Source organism: Mus musculus, chromosome 1 (genome assembly GCF_000001635.26).
Source record: "Mus musculus strain C57BL/6J chromosome 1, GRCm38.p6 C57BL/6J".
NCBI classification, from domain to species: Eukaryota; Metazoa; Chordata; class Mammalia; order Rodentia; family Muridae; genus Mus; species Mus musculus.
Window position 1 is genome coordinate 35,999,419 of NC_000067.6, and position 22,391 is coordinate 36,021,809.

Consider the following 22,391-nt stretch of genomic DNA (forward strand, 5'->3'; position numbering starts at 1 on the left):
CCCAAAGAGAAAGAAAGGCATGAAAGTCAGAGGGGTCCTTGCTGAGAAGGACAGAGGACCCATGGGAGTGACAAGCAGGCGATCAAAGTACATGATATGCATGGCAAAGTATGAAAATCTTACAACGGAACTTAACTACAGTGGACAATTAATATGTGCAAATAGAAATATTTTAAAGATTAATGAGCTGGGCCCAGCTAAATGGCTCAGTTGGTAAAAACATTTGTTGCCAAGCCTGACAACCTAAATTCAATCCCTAAAACCCAAATGGAGAAAAATCAACTCCTGCAAATTTTCTTCTGACTGATAACACTGGTACTAATGCTTGTAACACACACACACACACATGCACACACGCACACACAGATGCACACACACGCACACACAAATAACTGTAATGAAAAGTTGTTTGGTTGGATAATCTGACTTGAACTGTAATCCAGCCTTCCATGTCCCTCAGCCACATATTTCTCCTACCTATACCTAGCCAGACACTCAGTTCCCCTACCTCACGCTGACCATACTGTTCATGAGTGACAGATGCCCTCTTTCCTGCCAGGCAGCCTGCAGAGATGAAATGACATTGTAGGCACACAACAGACATAGTACCACAAAAGTAGAGTTCGCCTGGCCCACACCTACAACTCCTAAGGTGCCTCCTTCTCTCTTCTGGCCCTCTGCTCGAGTGTGGGGTAATGATGGGGTCTACTCTTAGAGCCTCCAGGGAGTCAGTACCAGGTCCTTCCATTCTTGAACTACAGGAGTCTGGCATGTCCCTTCTTACAATATTAGCTAGTCCCAGGATGCCCTGAGGGATGTGAAATACATCTGCCTGCCACCCCCACAGGGGCCCAAGGCACAGTTGCAATACTGAGACCTCTCTGAACATCCAACTTGATCTCTGAGAAGAGAGGCCATTCCTGGACCTCTGAGACCTGATGAAGCCACAGCCTGGCTGCCCTCACCAACAGTGCCTAGAACAGTTCAAAACTCTTACAGTGTGTATATTAAAACTCCTCTTTTGCTACCACTAAAGCCAAGGCAATCACAAGTATTCACAGCTCCTGGATGGGTTGAATCACCTCAGCCGGTTCTCAGACTGCCTCTGCTGATCCCATAGTGATGCTGCACCCTCCTCATCTCGGAGCAGAGCCATCCTGAACAGATGAGAAAGCCAAACACTGAGCAAGTACTATAATGCACTCGGCCCCTCTTCCAGTTGCACATTTGCCTAACTCATGCATGTCAGCTGTCCTGCCACTACCTACTTGAGCTGGAGATGAGACAGGGAACAAAGAAAATCACACACAACAGTCCCAGCCCTGCATCCAAGGAGGACAGATGGCTATAAGAAAGACAGGCAGTTTACTTTCTATTGCTATGGTGTGAATACCGTGACTAAAAGCAACTGGAGAGGAAAGGGTTTATCTGCCTTTCACATCCTGACCACAGTCCATCATTAATAGAAATCAGGGCATGAACTCAAGAGGAGCAGAGGCAAGAATCACAGAGAGATACCTACTCTGGCTTTCTCTCAGACCCTTGGTTCGCTATCTTTCTTATACCCAAGACTGATCACCCAGGGGTGATGCCACCCAGAGTAGGCTGGGCCCTCCCACATCAATCATCTATCAAGAAAATGCACCACAGACTTGCTTACATGACAATCTCATGGAGGCACTTTCTTAACTAAGCCTTCCTCTTTCCAAATGACTCCAGTTTGTGTCAAGTAGACAAAAAAAAAAAAAAACAAAAACAAACAAAAAAAAAAAAAACTAACCAACCCTGTGGGCTTTGTTCCATGAGGCCCCGGGACACCCAGCCCTAGCTGCAACTCCAGGGAAACTTTGCTCTCCTCTTCCAAATTCTCCGGCCCACCATCAGGGGACCTGGGACACCAAGCAGGGTATGATGAGGTCCTGTCCCAGTGTCCCACCCAGAGCCTTGGGTGACCTCTAAATCCATGACACCTATAAGCATGAGCCCCACAGAGTGGGAGGGGGATGGAATCTCAGAGGTGGCCCTTGGGAGGACGCAGGTCAGGAGTGTCAAGGGCTGTAACCTGTTCATAGCTACATGAACCTCAGCCTCATACCTGCCTGGGACCCTGCAGTGTGCACATCACTCAGACATGGGTCCCCCAGGACCTGCTGCTCTTTCATGTCCCCATAGCCAACATACTCGGTGGCATGCCTTCCTGTTTTGCTTCCTTGCTTGGATTGTAAGACCCCCAACCCTTGGTCAGTGGCACTTACTTCAAGACGCCCCCAAGTGAGACACCTAGATGCAGATCGATGCGAAAGCAAGAGGTTTATTTTCTGGCGCACTGGGGTCAACTCTCAATCAGTCCCTCAAGGCGAGTGATGAGAAGGTGACCCCCGAATGGCTGTTACAAGCAGTTTTTATACTTTTCAGGGGCACAGGTTATATCAGCAAGGTTACAGTTCAAACGTAATGACTAAGCATATTAACCTTTAAATCTATTGGCTATAAAGCATGGCATGCATTTGAACTCTACCTGGGACTTTTCAGAGGGTCAGGTGACTATCAGTCAGTACATTCCAAGAATTTTTTACTTAAGAATGGTCCTATGGGTGGAGGATGGAACTTGGCCTAGCCTTGACCCCAGGGGGGAGGGGCACCTGTAAGGAGGGTGTGGGACTGGAAAACACCTTAGGGTCTTTCAGGGTCCTTAAAGCCTGGTGTAATCTATCAACCTCACAGGTATTCACAACCCAAAGACAGGACTTATCTGTGTCTGCTCCTTGGATAGATGAATGGGCTTTGTGGACCAAGCAGGCAGTTAAGACAGAGGGACAGAAGGATGGCCACAGAGAAGTAAGATCAGAGAGCATTTGCTGGACACTGACCAGGTCTATCCCAGCTCAGAAGTAGGGCAGCAGCCCTAGGTGGCAGTAAGGACACACAGTCCAGGGACGTAGTCAGTGCTCCACTGGGTTCTTGTGCCCAAAAGTCTGTGGGTATCAGGCAGAGAGAACTCCTGAGCAGGTTGCCTGCCTCAGAACCCCACAGGGTAAGGGGAGGTTGGGGAAATAGGTCAGCGGATGAAGCACTTGCTGCACACATGTGTAAGTACCTGAGTTTGATTCTCAGAACCAACGTTTAGGGGAACCAAACAAGTCGGGCATGGTGAGGCAAACTTGTACTTTCATTGTTAGGGAGGCAGGTGTAGGAGAAGGACCATTTAGGGACCACTGTCCAGCCAAAGAGAGACCTTGTCTCAAAGCACACATAAAAGCTAGGGAGATGGCTAAGTGAGGGAGGTGGCTGTCATGCAAGCTTGTAGTCCTGAGTTCAAGTCTCTAGAACCCAAGAAAAAGCTAGGTGTGGTGAGATACATCTATAGCCCCATGGCAAGGATGGTGGCAGGTCCCAGAGCCTGATAGCAAGGTCTATATGATCGTGTAGGAGTCCAGCTAGACCATTGTCATGAGACTTGGAAGAGGTGGGACACCAAGAATCAGCCTCTCATGTCAAGGGCCACTGCTCATGACATAGCCAAGGGCAATGTGAGATTAAATCACAGAGAGGCCAGAGGCACTGGTTTGGCCATCATTGGCCCAGGGTTCAACCCTGAGTCTTGTTTATTTCTGAGGATTTGTATATGTAGAACTCCTGCTAGGAAGTGAGCCCCAGTGTTTGCAAACAAGATGCATAGATAATACACCCTCTCCTAGCTACCCAGGTTTTCATGGACAGTATGCTACATCTGCGCGTGCACAGTTCCCCGGGTGATCCAATTAGAAAGAGGTGAAAAAGAAGCCACTAGTCCACGTCTGTCAGTCTGGTGAGGGACATCCGACCTGGAAAGCAGGTTCCTAGTTTTACCCGATCCATGAACAGGATAGGCCTGTTCACTACAAATCTCTGCCAGTGGAGAGTGTGTGTGTGAGAGAACATTTTCAATATTCCAGTAGCCATCTTCTGAGAATCTGGGAAATTCTGGTCCAAACTGCAGCAGCGCAGCCTAGAAACAAACCATGAGGCAGCAGAGGTTTAAGCCCGTCTGAAAAGGAGGCCCTTACCCACTGAGAGTCATTCTCCATCTCCTGACCTCCCAAAAGTCTTATTATTTACAACTGCCATCGCCTGGCCAATCCCTGAGCTCTCGCCTCTGCCACCCCTGGCTTTCCATGTCACCTTGGAGGGTGAACCAGGCTCTCCCTACTCCTGGGGTCAAGAATGGTATTTTTGCAAGAGACAGTTTCAGAGGCTCCCTCTGGTTCCAGGGAAGTGGGGGAAACCTCAGGCCAATGCCCCAGAGCAGGGACGAGTCCGAGTCTCCATCAATCCCTTCTATACAGCATGTCAGGCTCTGGCAGGATTTACGGAGTGGGAGGGACACAGGACAATGGCTGCCTCTCCCCAGCTCACCAGCAGCCTGTTCCCACGGTGTTCTCCAGCAGAGCCTGCAGCACGGTGGGAAAGGTCAGCTCCCGGGAGTTCCAGGCTCTGTTCTTCCATGGTCACCTCAGACCAGGGCTTACCCCACATCCTCCATGGCTCTCTTCCTCTCGGTGGCATTCTCCAGTCCCCGCAAGGAGAGGACCGCCTTTCAAATCAAAAGAGGAAAGAAAGAAAACAATTAAGTAACATTCTTTGTCTTGCTTGTTCGGAAGAACACTTCCTGCTGCTCCCACCAGCCTTTGGGGAACATTGGGAGAGTTGCTGGGGCTCAGAACCTAGGCCCTGGAGGCCTGGACAAGCTAAGCTTGGTAACTTTTCCTCGGTCTGTCAAAATTGACAGTGATCAGTAGAAAAGGATTTGTTTGATGACTATGGCCACACTGAGAAGAAAAACGATACCCAGCTATGCCCCTCCTCCACACCTAGAGCTCAACTTTAAGTTTTGACATATAGTTCAGATTCAGCAGGGAGAGCACACGGCGATGTATAACTAAGCAGTCCAATCAAGGTGAGGTGCCTGCCACCCACCAATATCTCAGTTCCAGTCTGTCTTGCAAGGAGGTCTAATAAGCTGTTGGAACAGTATGAATACTCTTTCCAGGAAACAAGTGACCCTCAACCCCACCCGACCGCACTGGCTGGCACCAAGATCCCAGTGTTATCCCCCCAGCAGGAGATGCCTGGGAAAACTCCAATTTCCGGGAGCCTGTGTCTCAGTAGTCTGATAGCCAAAGAGAGGGGCAGAGTATCTCTTTGGAATATCTTCCTTCCTGCTGGGCTGGTTTCAGAACCTGAGTAGGTCCAGGTTTCCAGGGAACCCCCTTCTCACTGATGTCAAGTACAAAACCAAACACGTCACACTCCCCAGAGAGACCTTAGTCGCATCCCAGTCACAACCCTGCAATTATCCTACAGGCTGGCTGCACTGAGCTTCAGTTCATTCACCACCTCACCCTTACCCCCACTGCCAAGGGCCTGGGCCTGGCTTAGCAGGGCAGTGTTAGTGTTGCCGTGCACAACAAGATCTGAGTGATAGAAAAAGCCAAAGGCCCGAGAAGATGGAAGCCTGTATCCGTCTCTGTAGCGTCTGATCACAGCACAGAGCTCTCACCTCTGGAGACAATCAGACAATGCTGGTACTGACCCAGCGTGTGCAGAGCTCCAACCCCAGCACCACATAAACCATCCATGGTAATGAGTGCCAGGAATCCCAGCACTCGAGGGGTAGAAGGGAGAGGATCAGAAGTTCCAGGCCTCAACCTGGTTTGAGGATAGTCTGGACCATGTGAGGTTACAAGAACAGATAAGAGTTTAGAGAGTAGAAGTCTTAGTTAGGGTTTTACTGCTGTGAACAGACACTATGACCAAGGCAACTCTTTTTTATTTTATTTTATTTGTTTGTTTGTTTGTTTATTGGTTGGTTGTTTTTTTTGAGACAAGGTTTCTATGTGTAGCCCTGGCTGTCCCGGAACTCACTCTGTAGACCAGGCTGGCCTCGAACTCAGAAATCCTCCTGCCTCTGCCTCCCGAGTGCTGGGATTAAAGGCGTGCGCCACCATGCCTGGCCAAGGCAACTCTTATAAGGACAACATTTCATTGGGGCTGACTTACAAATTCAGAGGTTCAGTCCACTATCATCAAGGCAGAAACAGGGTAGCATCCAGGCAGGCATAGTGCAGGAGGAGTTCAGAGTTCTACGTCTTCATCTGAAGTCTGCTAGCAGAATACTGGCTTTCAGGCAGCTAGGATGAGGGTCTTAAAACCCACAGTGACACACCTACTTCCACAGGTCCACACCTTCTAATAGTGTCACTCCCTGGGCTGAGCACATACAAACCATCACAATAGACATTGCCGTTTCCAGGTTCCTGTGCCTCATTACAATGAGTTCTATAGAAACATGAGGGTAGTTAGAGGAAAAGAGATAGTTTATTATGTACAAAGGTGCCCCCTATGGCCTGGCCCAAAGGGTAAAAAGGAAGAGAAGGGCAGAAGTGAGGTCCCCGATGACTTATTTTTTTTTTTTTACCAATAGTATTTGTATTGATTATTCAGAAACCTCACATCACATCATGCACCTCAATCACACTCATTTCCTAGTCCTCCCGGATCTGCCCCACCCTGCGACCCCACCCAACACACACGCACGTGAACACACATGCACACACGCACGCATGCATGCATGCACACACACACAAACACACAGTCCAATTTGTATTAGACTCCCTGGAGCATGGTCAAACTCTCAGTAGGCAGCCCCAGAAAGAAAACTGAGTCTTTCCCCTCCCACACCCCTGCCAGAAGCCATCAGTTGTGAAGAGCTACACTTCAGCATCCTTGTCACAGTTTTTAATAGTTCTCCTCAATGGTTTCCTGTTGAGGCTGTTACTTCTTAGGGTGGTTGGGAATAGGTAAGGGTTGTCACTGAAGCCCTCTATGTCCTTTCTCAACTGTGAGTCTGCAGTCATTGATGCCAATGCAAAAGTAGCTTCCTTGCCCTTTACAGTCAGTGAGAGTGTGGATCATGGACTTCTTTGTGGTCCCTGGGAACAGCACAGAAACATCCACATAGTCTCCGGACCTCGGCATGATCCCCGGACCTCGGCATGATCTCCAGTAGCAGGAGAGACCGTGGGCATCAACATGGCCATCTACCACAACATGAGGCCTCAGATTCATCTCTGCAGGCCCCACAACAGACAGGAAGATCAAAAGTGCTGGTTAGCTTTAAGCAGCCAACTTAAACACAAGGAAAATATGTCACCCCTAGGTTTTAGGCCACTGAGGGTAGATGAGAGCATCAAACAATATACTGAGAAAGATTCTGAGGCTGCCTCTCAGTTCAGACTAAACATACTCTATACCCAATTAGTGATGTCTGCAAAGGGCACAGAAGGTTCTCTGAGTGTATGAGTACCAGGAAGCTGTCAACCTTGCTGCAGTATGTCAAATGCAGGGAGTGGACTAGGGTAGTGGGTGGGTACAGACCTATGTTGGAGCAATTGGTGAATCACTGGGTGGGGGCTAGTGTGAGCATCACTTCTGAGACAGTAGCAGTCATTTCTGGGAAGACGTTTGATCCCATTTCAAACTATTTCCCAGTTTTGTCTGCCTTTTCTTATTTAAAATTTTTATGTTTATTACTATTGTGTGTGTGCATATGCTGTGTGTGAGAGTGGGGTATGCCTGTACCACAGTACACATGTGAAGGCCAAACGACGACTCTGGGGAATTAGCTCTCTCCTCCACCACAGATTCTGGGGATCATGAAGTCATCAGCCTTGTGTGACAAGCATTTTTATCTGCTGAGCTATCTAGCTGGCCCCTTGCGCGTCTTTCCCACAGCCTAGCGAGGCAATTTGGAAATCCCATCATTCTATCCACTCTGCAGATGAGAAAATTGTCCTGCTCCTTCTTCAGATGAATCAGCTTGCACTAATTAAAGAAGAGGAATGTGTAGCTTTAGAAGGAAAAAGAGCTGACTTTCTGTGCTGGGATAAAGCCACATAAACGTGGAGACCTGGGCTCAAATCCCCAGAGCCTATAGAGAGCTGGACACAGTAGTACTATTTTCCCTGTGAATACCATGAAAAGGTAGGCAGACAGGAGCCTCTCCAGAGCCTGGTGAACCAGCTAGCCTGGTGGATGCAGTAGCTAGCCAGAGACCCAGAAAAATGGCCAGTAGCATAGCGCAGCAGATAAAAGGGCTTGCTGAGCAAAGCCTACACTGGATCCCAGAAACCCGTGTAATAAAGGCAGACAGAGAGAACAGACTCCCGCTCCACAAACACATCCTCTGACCTCCACTTGCAGTCTTTGGTACAGACAGACAGACAGACAGACACAGATACACACACACACTCAGACACATGTGGGGGGAACTCTCCCTCAAACAAGGTAGAATGTAAATACCAACATGCCACACTGTCTTCTGTCCACACTCACAGGCACAAACACAAGCCATACACACAAAGATTAATAATAATTATAAAATGATGATGACAATAATTATAATAATCTGACTTTGTATTCATGCAAAACTCAGCAAAGAACTCTGCTTTTCGGGTTTTCCTGGGGTTTCAGGATCTCAGCCGCTACCCCGCCGACCCACCCCACCTCCCCTCCCTGGCATTTTCTAGTGCCACTACCTTCACGAGTGTATGAAGTTAAGTCAGAGGAAGGAAATCAAATAGACTCAATTCGATCTCAAACCCACGTGACAAACTTTTTTTTAAGATTTATTTATTATTCTATGTAAGTACACTGTAGCTGTCTTTAGATGCACCAGAAGAGGGCGTCAGATCTCATTACAGATGGTTGTGAGCCACCATGTGATTGCTGGGATTAGAACTCAGGACCTTCAGAAGAGCAGTCAGTGCTCTTAACCGCTGAACTATCTCTCCAGCCCAAGACAAACTTTAATAATTCAAAGAGGTTGAAATCCCTAAACACTGCAGTTCCTGTCCGAGGGTACAGGAGAACGAGGTGAACTCTTTTTTTGTTTTTTTGTTGTTGTTTTTGGTTGGTTGGTTTTTTGTTTGTTTGGTTGGTTGGTTGGTTGGGGTTTTTTTTTTTTTTGTTGTTTTTGTTTTTGGTTTTTCAAGACAGGATTTCTCTGTGTAGCTCTGGCTGTCCTGGAACTCACCCTGTAGACCAGGCTGGCCTCGAACTCAGAAATCCAACTGTCTCTGCCTCCCAAGTCCTGGAATTAAAGGCATGTGCCACCACTGCCCGGCACCGAGGTGAACTCTTAAGGTTTTTTGGTTTGGTTGGATTGGTGGCAGGGTAGGGGCGTTACGGGTGGGGGAGAGGGGGATGAGCTTGTATATGCTGAGCACAGAAAATACCTTTCCGGTAAACTGTATGCTCTAAGCTCTGGGTGGGAGGGAAGTTGGAGTGCTTGTTTTGGGGACCTTCGGACTCAAGAGCCTATGGTGGGGTTGGCTGCTTTCTGGAATTCCACGGACCTTCAGTTTCTTGAAGCCTTGGCCAGCTTACTGACTGGTTTTGGTTTAGTTTGGTTTGGGGGAGGGGAGTGTTGGTGGGGGGAGGAATGTCATTAAAAGCGTCCTTGGGGGTCTTCTGGAATGTGGATGAACTCTAGAGCCAAAAAGAATGTCTACCTAGGCCTGAAGATGTACCCCTGGGTCTGTCCACATCCCATTAATCAAAGACCAGTCACGTGCCCACATCCCCTTGTCTCTCCTTCTGGCCCCAGGGATACACAGAGAGTGTTCCAGTCAAACCTCTTCCCGATGGGTATGGATGGTTGACCAATTATATACCAGAGGAGTCTAAGAAACGGAAGACATTTCCATTCACCTCAAAAGAAATTGCACAGAGGGAGATGGTAACCACATTCAGATTATGGGAAAAGCAATTGGCAAGGTGCCCGGAACCTGAGCGTGTTTTTGCAAAGAGATGCTTGGCAAAATTCTCTTCCTTGCTGCAAAGCGGGGCACCAACTTCCAGAAGACCTGGCTTAATTACAATATAGTTAAATGTTAAAGTCTTAGCCACTCAGGAACCACAACAGTTGCTTAATTACAGGGCCTCTAGAGGGGCCAGACAATTGGTGTTTAAAAGAATATTTCCTATACACAGCACCTTTTCACAAGGAGGCCCTGGTTCTTCACAAACATTAATTAAGTTCCCTTCAGGAGGTCCCAGGCATGTGGTCTTTGATGACTGACAAAATTAGGAATCTTGGTGCTAGAAAGATAGATCAGCAGTTTATGTTACAGGGGAAAAACTCCTGGACAAGAGAATACAGTCTCTGGCCTGGATGCAGACCTACCATTCCTGCTGGGCTGGTTCAAGCATCTGGCCCAGAGACCACCGTGAGGAACACCTTCAGCCATTCTGATAAGCAGAAGGTGGAATAACCAGTCCTTTAGTGAGATACTGTACTTCTTTGTCGTCGTGGTCATCTTCTTCTTCATCTTCTTCTTCTTCGTCTTCTTCTTCGTCGTCTTCTTTCTTCTTCTTTTCTTCTTCTTCTTCTTTTCTTCTTCTTTTCCCCCTCTTCCTCCTCCTCTTTCCCCTCCCTTCCCCTCCCCCTCCCTTTCCCCCCTCCTCCCCTTCTTCCTCCCCTTCCTCCTCCTCTTTTCTTCTTCTTCCTCTTCTTCTTCCTCTTCCTCCTCCCCCTCCCCCTCCACAGGAACTTCAATAAAACTTTTTTTAAAAAAAGATTATTGCCTCCATTCACCTCCTCCAAGCAGCTGCTGAATTTTACCGCTAGCCTGCCTTAGATTTTGAGGCTCCTTAAAAACCTTTAATAAAACTGTTTTTGAGCTTCCATTTTAATCCATTCCTAAGTTATTTTATTAATGATACTAAAAACTCCAAGAGGGGAATCCAACTTTTCCTGTACCACCTGACCCCAGGAATGGACACCAAAATCCCCATAACAAGAAGAGTGCTTACTCTTCTGGCAATTTGGTTTCTAGTACCCACACAGTGGCTTAGAACCAGCGGTAACCCCGGTTCTGAGGATCTGCTGCCCTCTATTGGCCTCTAACAGTACCGGATATGCTCGTGGTATATAAACATACACGTAGGTAAAATACTCATACATATAAAATAAAAATAAGTAAGGTGGTTTTATTTTAATTAGAAATCTATACCAGAGATAGAGCATAGCTCGGCCTGGGGGTTGGGGTAAGGCAATAGGCTTGAAGTCATCGTGGTGGCACAGAAGAGAAACAAAGCAAAAGCGTTAAGGTGGAGAAATGGGGGCAAGGGGGCGGGGACACAGAAGGCTTAGGCAGCTGTCTCTGCTCCAGGTGCCTTCAGAAGCGTCTCAGGCTGAGTGTGATGGTGTGCGCTCCTTTAATCCTAGCACTGGGAAGGCCAGCCAGATCTACACAGCAAGTCAACAAGTTACAGGATAACCAGGGCTCAAAAACAAAAACAAAAAAGAAGTGTCTCGAGTCTAGGAGTGAATACACAGAAAGCATCCAGAGTAAGATGTCTGACCCAGGAGAGCTGGGGCCAGCGGATGCTGCTCTAAATAGGAAATGGGCTAAGTATTGTACCTTTAATGTAAGATGTCCTCCCATAGACCCCGTGTCTGACAAAGGGATGTTCCAGGACGTGGTGCTTTGGGGAAGGTTGCGCTATCCTTAGGAGGAGCCCCACTTACCAGAGTGGGTCTGAGCAGCCGCACTTCCGGTTCAGGTTCACTCTGCTTCCTGGGATCAGGTGCTATGTGACTCCCCTCCCCCTCTGCTCTTGCTTCCGTGCCTCCTGCTTCGGCGTTTCTCTGTCCTGATGGACTTGTCCTAGAACTATGAGCCGTGATAAAGCCGCTGCTTTTGTCTGAGCATTTTTATCACAGTGATGGAAAGGTAGCTAAGGCTCTGAGGAGCCCTGATCTGGGGGCGGGGTGTCTAACAGGGAAGATACAGTAGGACAGAAATTTGGGTGGGGGTTGTTGGCAGAGACAAAGATGACAGGATGCCCCTGGCCTCAGAGAGGAGATAGGTCTCTCTCACAAGTAGTGAGAAGTGTAAAGCGCATTCCAGACAGCCCAGCCATCGCAAAAGCTTCAGGAAAACACTCTGAGAAACCATCTACAGCAATGGTTCTTAGCCTTCCTAATGCCACAACCCTTTAATACACCTCACGCTGTGGTGACCCCCCCCCCCCAACCATAAAATGATTTCGTTGCTACTTCATAACTGTAATTTTGCTACTGTTATGAATTATAGTGTAAATATCTGTGTTTTCTGATGGTCTTGGGCAGTGCCTGTGAAAGGGGCATTGAGAAGTGCTGTTCTCGACAGATGAACACACCATGGAAGCTTACGTGTCTCCTGCACAAATCAGTGGTGCCCACATCATCCAGAGACCATGGATAGGAAGACGCAGCATGCAAAGACAATGGGAATTTTTTCAGCCATGAAGAATAATGAAGTTGTATCACTTGCAGGAAAATGGATGTGACTAGAGATACTCATACTAAGAGAATAAAGGCTGTCTCAGGAAGATAGCATGGGCTTTACTTATATGTAGTTCCTTGACCTTATATAGATATACAAAATCGCATGTGTGTATGTTGTGTTTTATTTAAAAAAAGAAGCCAGGGATATGTTTGGTGGAGGCGCTTTATGGTGCAGGGGGAAGCGGGTGCCTCTGTGAGCCAATGCTGAGGCATCCCTTCCCCCTGAGGGACCAGCCACAGGACGGTATAGTATAGAAGTTTATTCAGGGTATGGGGAGGGGAGTTGACTAGGTAGCAGAGACAGCGAAAGGCAGAAAGACAGAGAGAGGGTAGAGAAGTAGAGGCTGGTCAAGAGCATGTGTAGAGAGGAGGGGAGGAGAATGGGGAGAGAAGGGACAGGGGGGGAAAGGGGAAGAGAGCAAGAGAAGAGAGGAGGGGCAAGTGAGTCAGGCACACCTGGCTGTTGCCAGGTAACGGTGAAGAAATGCCAACAGTATCTATTACATAAAAGTAGAAGTAAAACTATGTAGGGAGATACCAGACTAGAGGGAGGGAACGGGGAGGAAAAGGCCGAGTGGGCAGTATAGACAAATATGGTTCAGCATGCATTGTGAACTAAAAATAACAATAATGTAGAGTAAGCTCTCTGCTCCCCTCAAACCCCAAGTCATTGAAAAGGGGGGCCCTTGGAATGAGGGACATACCAGCTGAAGAGAGAAGAGCCTACCCACACCAAGAAGGTGAATACAGGTACAGTGAGAGAGGCAGCAGCCACCAACCCTGTCCCGAAGCTCCCGGGAAGCCCCAGGGATACTGATAAGACCCTCTCACATAGCGTCTCACTAAGTGCTCTAGCACTTGCCCAACGCCCATATGACCCTGGCTTCAATCCCCCGAACTTAAAGGGGGGAAGGGCTTAAAAATGGCTCCTCCTAGGATTACAACACATGAGCATCAGATGCACACTGATATTCATATTTTAACCCTTTGTGGGTAACATTGTGACCTGAAGCGACCCCTCCCTCCATACATAAATGTATATTAAGGATTCCACGGGGCTAGCTAACTCATTAGGAAGAGTTAGAATATTGTTAACTCCAGAACCAAATTATCTTGTGCAGTCTTTAGCTGTTCATTGCCCTCTGGGATGTTTGCCGGGACATATTTGTGACTCTGGCGTGAGACCTTTTGGCATGTATTACCTAACAGACCTGGCTTTCATCAATCCCAAAGCTAATATAACATCTGATACTTGTAGATTTCCCCCCACTTTGCTGTAACTTACCAACTGGTGTCCATTCCAAACTACTTGAAAGTTTATATATATAAACTTTATATATATAAGTTATATATAAAACTTTATATATATAAGTTATATAACAAATATATATATATATATATATATATATTTGTTCTATGACTATACAAACTACATTAGCCATATCATAATGCAAAATGCATTTAGTCCAACTTCAAAAGTCCCTATAGTCTATAACAGTCTTTAACTTGTTTAAAGTCCACCTCATGAAAAGGAATCTAAGGAACTTGGAACAGTAGTTCCACGCATAGCGGTGCACAGCTTTAACCCCAGCACTCTGGAGACAGAGGCAAGCAGATTTCTGAGTTCAAGGCCAGCCTGGTCTACAGAGCACGTCCCAAGACAGCCAAATTTTGGCATAAAGGTAGGTGAAAATATACTTGAACAAGGGGGCCGTGTTCCAGCCCTAGCCAGCAACAGAACTTGGCAGCTTCAGCCACATAGGTTCTGGCTTTAAAGTCTCCCTCCAAGACTAAGGAAAGCCACTGGGGCTGGTGTGTGGCCAGCAGAGTGCTGTCTAGGCCCTGAATGGCAGTGTGATTGCCCCCCAATTGCAACCGTTGGTCCTGAGAGAGGAAGCAAGGTGGACCACTGGGGAGCAAAGAGACCCTCAGGTGGCAGTGAGCCTAGCGAGAACAAACTCTTAGAAGACAACTTCAGTCAAATAGCTCATTTAATGAGGGAACAAAGACTACATAAAGCATTGGGTGTGGGTATGAGCTTTCAGGTGAGCATAAATCTCTGGCCTGGCCAGAGCACTGAGCAAGCCTCATTTGCATAAGGAGGAATTCCAGGCGTGGCCAGGCGTGACCTTTTAAGGGGAGAGGAAGTTTAACCTGGCTAATGAGTATCGTGGCCTCCTGGTGAGGAAAAGGTGGGTGCTCGAGGCTATTTTATTTGTACCAGGACACTCAGGCCAAGGGCCGGGGAGAGCAATTTTACTCCTGCAGATCTCAGGACAAGATTTCCTGGGTTTGGACGTGCCTCAACCCCGCTCTTGTTCCGGGCCGGCTCCCCAGGGTTCCAGGCCTCTCCAGCCCCCCAGCAGGGCGTCCCAGTGTGAAAGTCAAGAGAGGCCATTGTGTGAACTGTGAAGGTGAAACCTGGCTTGCCTCGGAGACCTCAAACTGTGGGAGATGGCAGAGCCATGTGACACCTGCCAAGGAGAGCTGCTAATGGGGGTGGAACCAGCCCAAGAGAGAGAAGTGTGTTGCAGTCAACAAAGCTGAAAGGAGTTGGAGATCAGAAAGGCATTTTGACTTCAGCCATGGAGATGCTGAGTTTGGAGTTTTTTGGTGTTGCTTTTTTTTTTTTTTCCTTTTTTTTCGAGACAGGGTTTCTTTATATAGCCCTGGCTGTCCTGGAACTCACTTTGTACACCAGGCTGGCCTTGAACTCAGAAATCCGCTTGCCTCTGCCTCCCGAATGACCACACCCGGCTAAACCCGGTGTTGCTTTAGTGCAGTAGTTCCTCACTATGTTCCCTTTTGAGATGGTAATGTAGGTCCCTTGCCAGCGTATGTGGGAAGTATATGATCCGATTTTTTTTTACAGGGGATTAGAGTTAAGAGAGTGCATGAGTCTCAAAAGAGACTTTGAACTTTGAACTTTAAACAAGTCTAAGACTGTTATAGACTATGGAGACTTTTGAAGTTGAACTAAATGCATTATGATATGGCTACAATGCTCTGGGGGTCACAGAGTGGAATATGATGATTTGAAGAAGAAAAAAAAATGGTCCCCATAGGCCTATGGGAGTGGCCTTTTAAATCTAATTGTGGCCCTAATTAAATGTTTTTCATTATAAGAATGTTTTTTTCATGGTCATGGTGTCTCCTCACAGCAATAAAACCCTAAGACACCTACCTTTCTTTTAAAAGGTTGTATGACTACCTGGTGTCATTGCGACCTTAGGACCACCTTGTAGTCATGTCTTTCAGGAGGTCCTTGTGACTAACTTGTTATGTTTATGTTCGGTCCCCATAAGCCCACCTATTTTCCCCCATTTGGAAACTCCTTATCCTCAAGCTATAAAAACCTTGTTTTCCCCATGCCTTCCTCTCAAACCCTGACTAGGGGAAGGCAGCCCATGTACATGAACTTGAAAAGTTTGCTTTAATCAATTGCTTGTTTTAATTAATTTGCTCATGGCGATTTGGGTCAGTGGTCTTTTACCTCAAATCTTTGGGATTAACAATCCCAAGCTTTGAGGTCTGTTGTTGACGTATCTGTAATCCCAGCATTGGGGGGGAAAGAGTCAGGTGGATCCCTGGATTTGAGCGTCAGCAGACCAGGCCAAACCAGTGGGTTACAGGTTCAAGGAGAGGCCAGCCCTGTCTGAAAAAAACGAAAATGTAATTGAGAAAGACAGCCAGTGCGGGACCATAATAGCCCAGGGTTACAGAAAGAGAGTTAAAGGAGCTCCAACCCCAGACACCCCAATCATGAGGACAGCAGAGTTGGCTACCTCCCAGCTCCCAACCTGGCACTGTGAAGTCAGCTCCCACACCATCAACCCTAGTTGACAGTTATCAGGCGTCACTCCTTGTTCAACCTTCTAGCCTTTTGCCCTAGACCTACAGCTTCTGAGTCTGTAGATGAAGCATCTTTCAACACCCCTGCCCTGGCCAGTGGCGCACAAGCTCACAAGTCTTGCCCCAGAGACCCTGGCCACCTCCCCAGGGCATAAATATCCCCCCCCCCCTAAACTAAACCAGTTCTGCCAAGCTGTTCCCAGATATGTTTATTCCCTGTGCACTTATCGCCGTCCAAGATCCTGCCTGCACCCACCCCCAGCTAAGCTTCCGCTACCCCGAGAGGGAAGGAAACACCCGGCAGCAACCCAACATCAATCTCTGGCCTCCATGTGGACTTGCACACACATGAAGACACACTCATGTTCCTCCCCCTTAGAAATTTCATGAAACTGTTACCATCTTAGAGCATGCAATTTGGGGCAATCTAAATCTGTGCTCCCTGGCCACTGAAACTCGAATTTGGCTCCACAATAAACTGTTTTTTTGTTGTTGTTGTTGGTTGTTTTGGTTTTTTGGGGTTTTTTTTTTTTTGTTTGTTTGTTTTGGTTTTTTTTTTTTTTCTTTTTTTCTTTTTTTTTTTTTTTTTAGTTTTTCAAGACAGGGTTTCTCTGTATAGCCCTGGCTGTCCTGGAACTCACTTTGTACACCAGACTGGCCTCGAACTCAGAAATCTGCCTGCCTCTGCCTCCCAAGTGCTGGGATTAAAGGCTTGTGCCACCACACCTGGCTTCACAATAAACTCCTAAAATTCTCTTTGAAGTCAGAGTTGTGTTTTTGCACACACACATACACACACACACAAATGTACATACACACAAATACTTTATCTCTACTAATACACAGGTATAATCATAATATAAATTTAGGAATATGGTAGAGACTTCTAATTTTTTCTTTCTTTTTCTACCTTTACCACTTTAATACAATTAAAAAAAAACTCCTATAAAATAATTTCATATGACGCTTTGCTTCCCAAATGAAGTGTGTCAGTTAGATTTGGGGTAGGGTAGACAATTCAAGAGGACACAAGATGGGCTGACTACTGTGGAGTACAGAGTTTAATAGATGTGTTATTAACTCCATGGACAGACAGAGGGTTAACAGCATAGCAGAAAGTTCAAAGGACAGCATCAAAGACAGACAGGCAGTCTGGCAGGGACTCTGAGGAGAATCAGGGTCCCTGTAGCAGAAGAGATCTCTGCTCACACAGTTAAGGAAGAGGTTCACACCAGGAGCTGCCAGGTTCTCTCTTCTCGGGCATGGGGTGGGGGTGGGGGGGGCAGGGAATGGGAGCGAGCAGGCTGTGCTGTGTCTGCGGTGCCAACAGTGCGGGTACCTGAACATCAATTTGATGTAAACTCACTTCCCAGGTGCGAGATCCTGTGTGTCATATTGTAGTGGGTGCCTGTCATTGTGAATGGGATAGTTGTACAGCAGAGGCTAGATTCTAACATTCTTACTTACACCTGTTTTATGGACGTGTAAGCCCGCCCTTCGCTCCTGGTCAGCTGAAGGGGCTGTCTGGGCCCCTTAGCAGGGTGAGTTATATTTTATGTGACATTTTTGGCAGACCTGGATCGTCTGGGTTTGGAGCCTGAAGCAGGCAGCTCAGCTAAGTTCCAAATTCCTCGCAGAGCTGGGCCAGGAAAGTGTGAAAACATGCTTGGAATTCCAAAAATGTGCCCTGTCTGGGGCCTCTGCCTGCCTTTCTCCAGACCCTCAGGGAGTCAAAGACAGGGTCTGGAGCCTCCCACCCTCTGTAGACAAAGAAAGAAAAACTCTGTCCTCGCACAAACAGGGTGATTGCTATAGTCGTGCTGGAGATGTAAGACTCCAACCCCCACCCATCCCATCCCCCCACTCCTAGGGTCTGGAGAGATCGCTCAGCCTTTAAGAGCACTGGCTACTCTTCCAGAGAACCCTGGTTCAATTCTCAGCAACCCACAGGGCAGCTCACACCTGCCTGTGACCCCAGTTTCAGTACTTCTAACACCCTCATATATGCAGTCAAAACACTAATGAACATAAAATAAAAATAAATTACACATATTGGGTGGATCTGCTTCTAAGGAGGAACTCTGCCCTTCACCCTGATAATTCAGCCCATGCTTAGAACTTCAAGATCTTCATAAGATACCAACTCTGAGGGGCCAAAGTACCCAGGACACAGAATATGGAAGACAGGTCAGCAGTGGACAGGGGCCAGGACGCTGCAGGGAAATCACACTGGTTGAATGTTAGGTGTGAGAACGAGGTCAAGGAAGGAAAATGGAATAGTCTCAGACTTCAAAACAGCTAGAAAAAGCCTTTATTGGTCTGAGAGACTGATGGCCCCAAAGCCAGTGCAGCCCAGTGTCCAAGGGTACAGGACACACACGCTGTGGGGGCTGATACCACTTTTGGAGAGAGTGTGACTTCGCCAGAACCAGAAGCTGATTTTCTGGATAAACTGGGAGGTAAATCGACTGCCTGTTTTTGCAACCTCTGTACTGTGGATGGGAGATAATCTGTGTGCTTGTTACTAGGCTCTGGGCTTCCAGGAACTAACCACTTTCTGGAGTTCCACGTGTGGCTGGTTTCTCCGAGCCTTGGACCTATTTCGTGGACCCTGATTTTGGAGGTGAGAGGAGTTTCCTTTCTTAGGCACAGTCTGACTCCATGGGGGCACCTGAGATGTCAGGGTTCTTGGGTCCCAAAGCAAATGATCAGACCGGGGGACACGGGTAGAATAGAAACACAGTTTATTCAAACAAGAAAAGCATCCCCCAGAATGGAGTTGGCTAGAGAATAGGTCTGAGATTCAAGAACACCTCCTCATCCTGACCCCCGGGTGTTATTCACAAGGTGCAGGTCTCTTCCGGGGCTCAACGTTCAGTGCCTCTCTGCATGTGTTGTTTGGGGGCGGTTAGCCTGTAGAGGGCTGGAGGGGGTCTGATCATCCTCCACCATGGTTTTTGTCTTGTTCTGTTAAGGTGGATGCCTTCCCCCCAACCCCCATTCTAATCCTCTGCCACAATCATGGGCATGCTCAGGTGGGTCCCACAGAGCTGGGCCTGGGGCCCTGGAAGAAGCATGCCTGTGAATGAGCAGTGTGTCTGAACTCCTAAGCTCCAGTGCCAGAATATTTGGCTTCTCCTGCAATCCTCGCCTCCAGCCATGTGTGTCCAATCTCTCTTAGGTGTACTCAAGAGAGAAAAATCCAGTCCAAAGAGGCTTCTTAAACCTCCCTTCTCTACCCACTCTCCCCTCCCACTTATCCCCTGCCAAGCGACAGGCTAGGGCTACAGGATGCAGATGCTCTTGGGGAAGAGGGTGGCTAGATGTTGTAGTTACGGTTTCATTGCTGTGAAGCGACACCAGGACCAAGGCAACTCTTATAAAGAACAGCACTAACTGGGGCTGGCAGTTATAGGTTCAGAGGCTCAGTCCATTATCATCAAGGCAGGAAGCATGGCAGCATCAGGCAGGCATGGTGCAGGAGGAGCTGAGAGTTCTACATCTTTTCCCTAAGGCAAACAGGGGAAGACTTGATTCCTCAGGCAGCTAGGAGGAGGGTCTCAAAGCCCACCCCCACAGTGACACACTTCCTCCAACAAGGCCACACCTCTTAATAGTGCCACTCCCTGGGCCAAGCGTGTTCAAACCACCACACTAGACTACCCATATTAGCAAATGTTTTCCTTTCCAGCCATTTAGCCTGAACCCTCCTGGGGGGAAGCCCACAGAGCTGCCTGTTACAACTCAATGTCAAATGCTTCTCCTACCATGCCCTTCAGTAGCTGTGTGTGTCTCCAGTAACTGTTGATTCTGAGTATAAGCCTCGGGCTACCAAACTTTAAGCTTGTTGGAGGCTATCCTGGCTTGGTAATGTGACAGGGCAAGACAGTGCAGAAGTTCTTCCATCTTGTATTCTTGCTGAGGCCATTTCAGGTTTAGCTAGAATTTGATCTCCTTGATGGAGAATCCCTTGGGAAACGACCTAACTTTACTCTAGGACCTGAGGCTGAGATGCCCCAGCTTGCTTATCTTAGCTTCTGCTAAACTGCCTGCTTGTGCAAGACCTCTCCCCCTGCAGCCAAGTGAGATACTAGAATGTGATTTTTGCCTTTAAAAGCCCCTTGATCTAAATGCTTGAAGCTACACTTAGTCAGGGTTTCTATTGCTGCAACAAAACACCATGACCAAAAAGCAAGTTGGGGAGGAAAGGGTTTATTCAGCTTAGACTTCCAGGTTGCTGTTCACCATTGAAGGAAGGTATAGGAGCTCAAGCAGGACAAGAACCTGGAGGCAGGGGCTGGTGTAGGGGTCATGGAGAAGTGCTGCTACTGGCTTGCTTCCCATGGCTTGGGCGGCCTGATTTCTTATAGAACCCAGGACCACCAGCCCAGGAATGGCTCCACCCACAATGGGCTGGGCCCTCCCCCATTGATCACTAATTAAGAAAATGCCTTACAGCTGGATCTCATGGAGGCATTTCCTCAACGGAGGCTCCCTCCTCTCTGAGGACTCTAGCTTGTGTCAAGCTGACATAAAACCAGCCAGTACACTTAGGTACTGAATACCTGAGTGTAGTTCCAGCCAGCTGGAATTAAGGCTTTCAATTCGCTATAAACTGCATCTGAGTGGTCATCTCTAGTGAGCTGCTATCTCCCAGTGACATACCTGAGGGATTAAGAGTTAGACAGATACCTGATAGGCAGAAAAATAGGGAGAAGGGGCATATCAGCTCAGTAATATAAAGCCTAACTTTACAATGACAGGCTGCTTCCTTGCCTTTCTGACAGAAGACTAAGGCCTGGAGGGCTTTTTCTCCTGCCAGGAGGAGGGGCCTCTCTGCTGATGGGCTTGCCCAAAAAGTTCAAGGCTGGATCAGGATCTGTTTATGCCAAAGTGTGGACCTATCATCTACCTTGTGTTTTGTTCAAACTGAGCAACCCTGAATTAGAGGAGGAAGGTCCCCCACCTCCACCCGCAAGGCTCTTAAAATTCCAAGGCACCAGGCGTGGCGGCACATGCCTTTAATCCCAGCATTTGGGAGGCAGAGGCAGGCAGATTTCTGAGTTCGAGGCCAGCCTGGTGTACAAAGTGAGTTCCAGGACAGCCAGGGCTATACAGAGGAACCCTGTCTCAAAAAACCAAAACCAAAACCAAAAAACAAACAAACAAAAAAACTCCAAGCCAAAGAAAAGTTGGGTTGGGAACTCCTGACACCCCTCCTCTGCTTTGTAGGGGGCCTCCTTCCTCTCTGTTTGTGTGTTTCCTCAACCCTAATAAAAGTTCTTCGTCACTGGATGGTTTTCTGTCTGCTGCATTTGAGATTGCCCCACTGCTACCTGTCTTATGAAGTGGAAATGTCTGGTTTCTTTGGAAACTCAGATGTTTCTCTGGAATCTGTCTTGTGAGAGGATGTTTTGCTGAAGCAGATGTTTGAGAGAGTGCATAATGTTTGGAAAGAGTTTAAGTAGAACCCTTACAGACAGTGAGAGAGCGCTCTTGAATTTCTATGTCTTGCAACACTTCGCTGGTCTTCACTGCTCACCCAGCAATACTTCACCAGTTTTCAGTGATCTTCGCTTGTTGTGACTTTGTAGAGAGAACCGCACCAAAGAACTTCTGGTATTCTGGCTGCTTTTTGGCACTTCCGCTGTGACCTGTGACGATTGGGCAGAGTCTCTGGTTTTCTGCTGGATGTAGTAGCTGCTACTGATTCGTGTTTGGTGTTTGCTTTTGGACTGGACAGCTGATATCCTGACAATGAAGATTGTAATCGCCCCAAAGAACTACTTCTAAACAGGTCCACACCCCTCTTGTCCTATTGACCATCTTTCTCCCTAGCTTTGATCAGGGGCTAGAAGGGAGGCTGGAGCTTTAGCGCACCCTAAATAAAGTGGGTTTTTGAAACATCAAGCCTATAGTTGGACTCAAGAGTTTCCCTGATTTCTCATTCTTTAACTAGCAGAGAAAACAAACCAAATCTAGTAACTGCCCATCACCCGTATGACATGGAATCTCTACCTTCTTCTAAAATCTACCCAGCTGCAATGCCTATGAACGACAATGGCAAACAACTCTAAGAGTACAATAGTGGCACTCATAACTTGGTAGTAACTAACAGCTCTATGATTGGACTTAAGGCCTGCTCGTCAGGCAATAAATCATGCCT

The 22,391-nt window shown here is 47.6% G+C and overlaps 2 long non-coding RNA genes across 3 annotated transcripts; one reads left to right on the top strand and one right to left on the bottom strand.

The window, feature by feature from the left end:
* Window positions 1-2,520: 2,520 nt before the first annotated feature.
* On the bottom strand, window positions 2,521-11,747 carry Gm33222. Of its 2 annotated transcripts, none has more exons than XR_373314.3 (3): window positions 11,573-11,747; window positions 4,396-4,573; window positions 2,521-3,988 (listed from the first exon to the last, which is right to left on the bottom strand). It is a non-coding gene; the product is annotated as a predicted gene, 33222 (long non-coding RNA). The 2 variants fall into 2 exon arrangements; XR_865338.1 differs by having other exon boundaries at window positions 11,466-11,586.
* A 5,629-nt stretch (window positions 11,748-17,376) lies between these two features.
* Gm39623 lies at window positions 17,377-22,070 on the top strand. The gene is made up of 3 exons (XR_865339.1): window positions 17,377-17,470; window positions 18,754-18,848; window positions 21,820-22,070. It is a non-coding gene; the product is annotated as a predicted gene, 39623 (long non-coding RNA).
* Window positions 22,071-22,391: the final 321 nt, after the last annotated feature.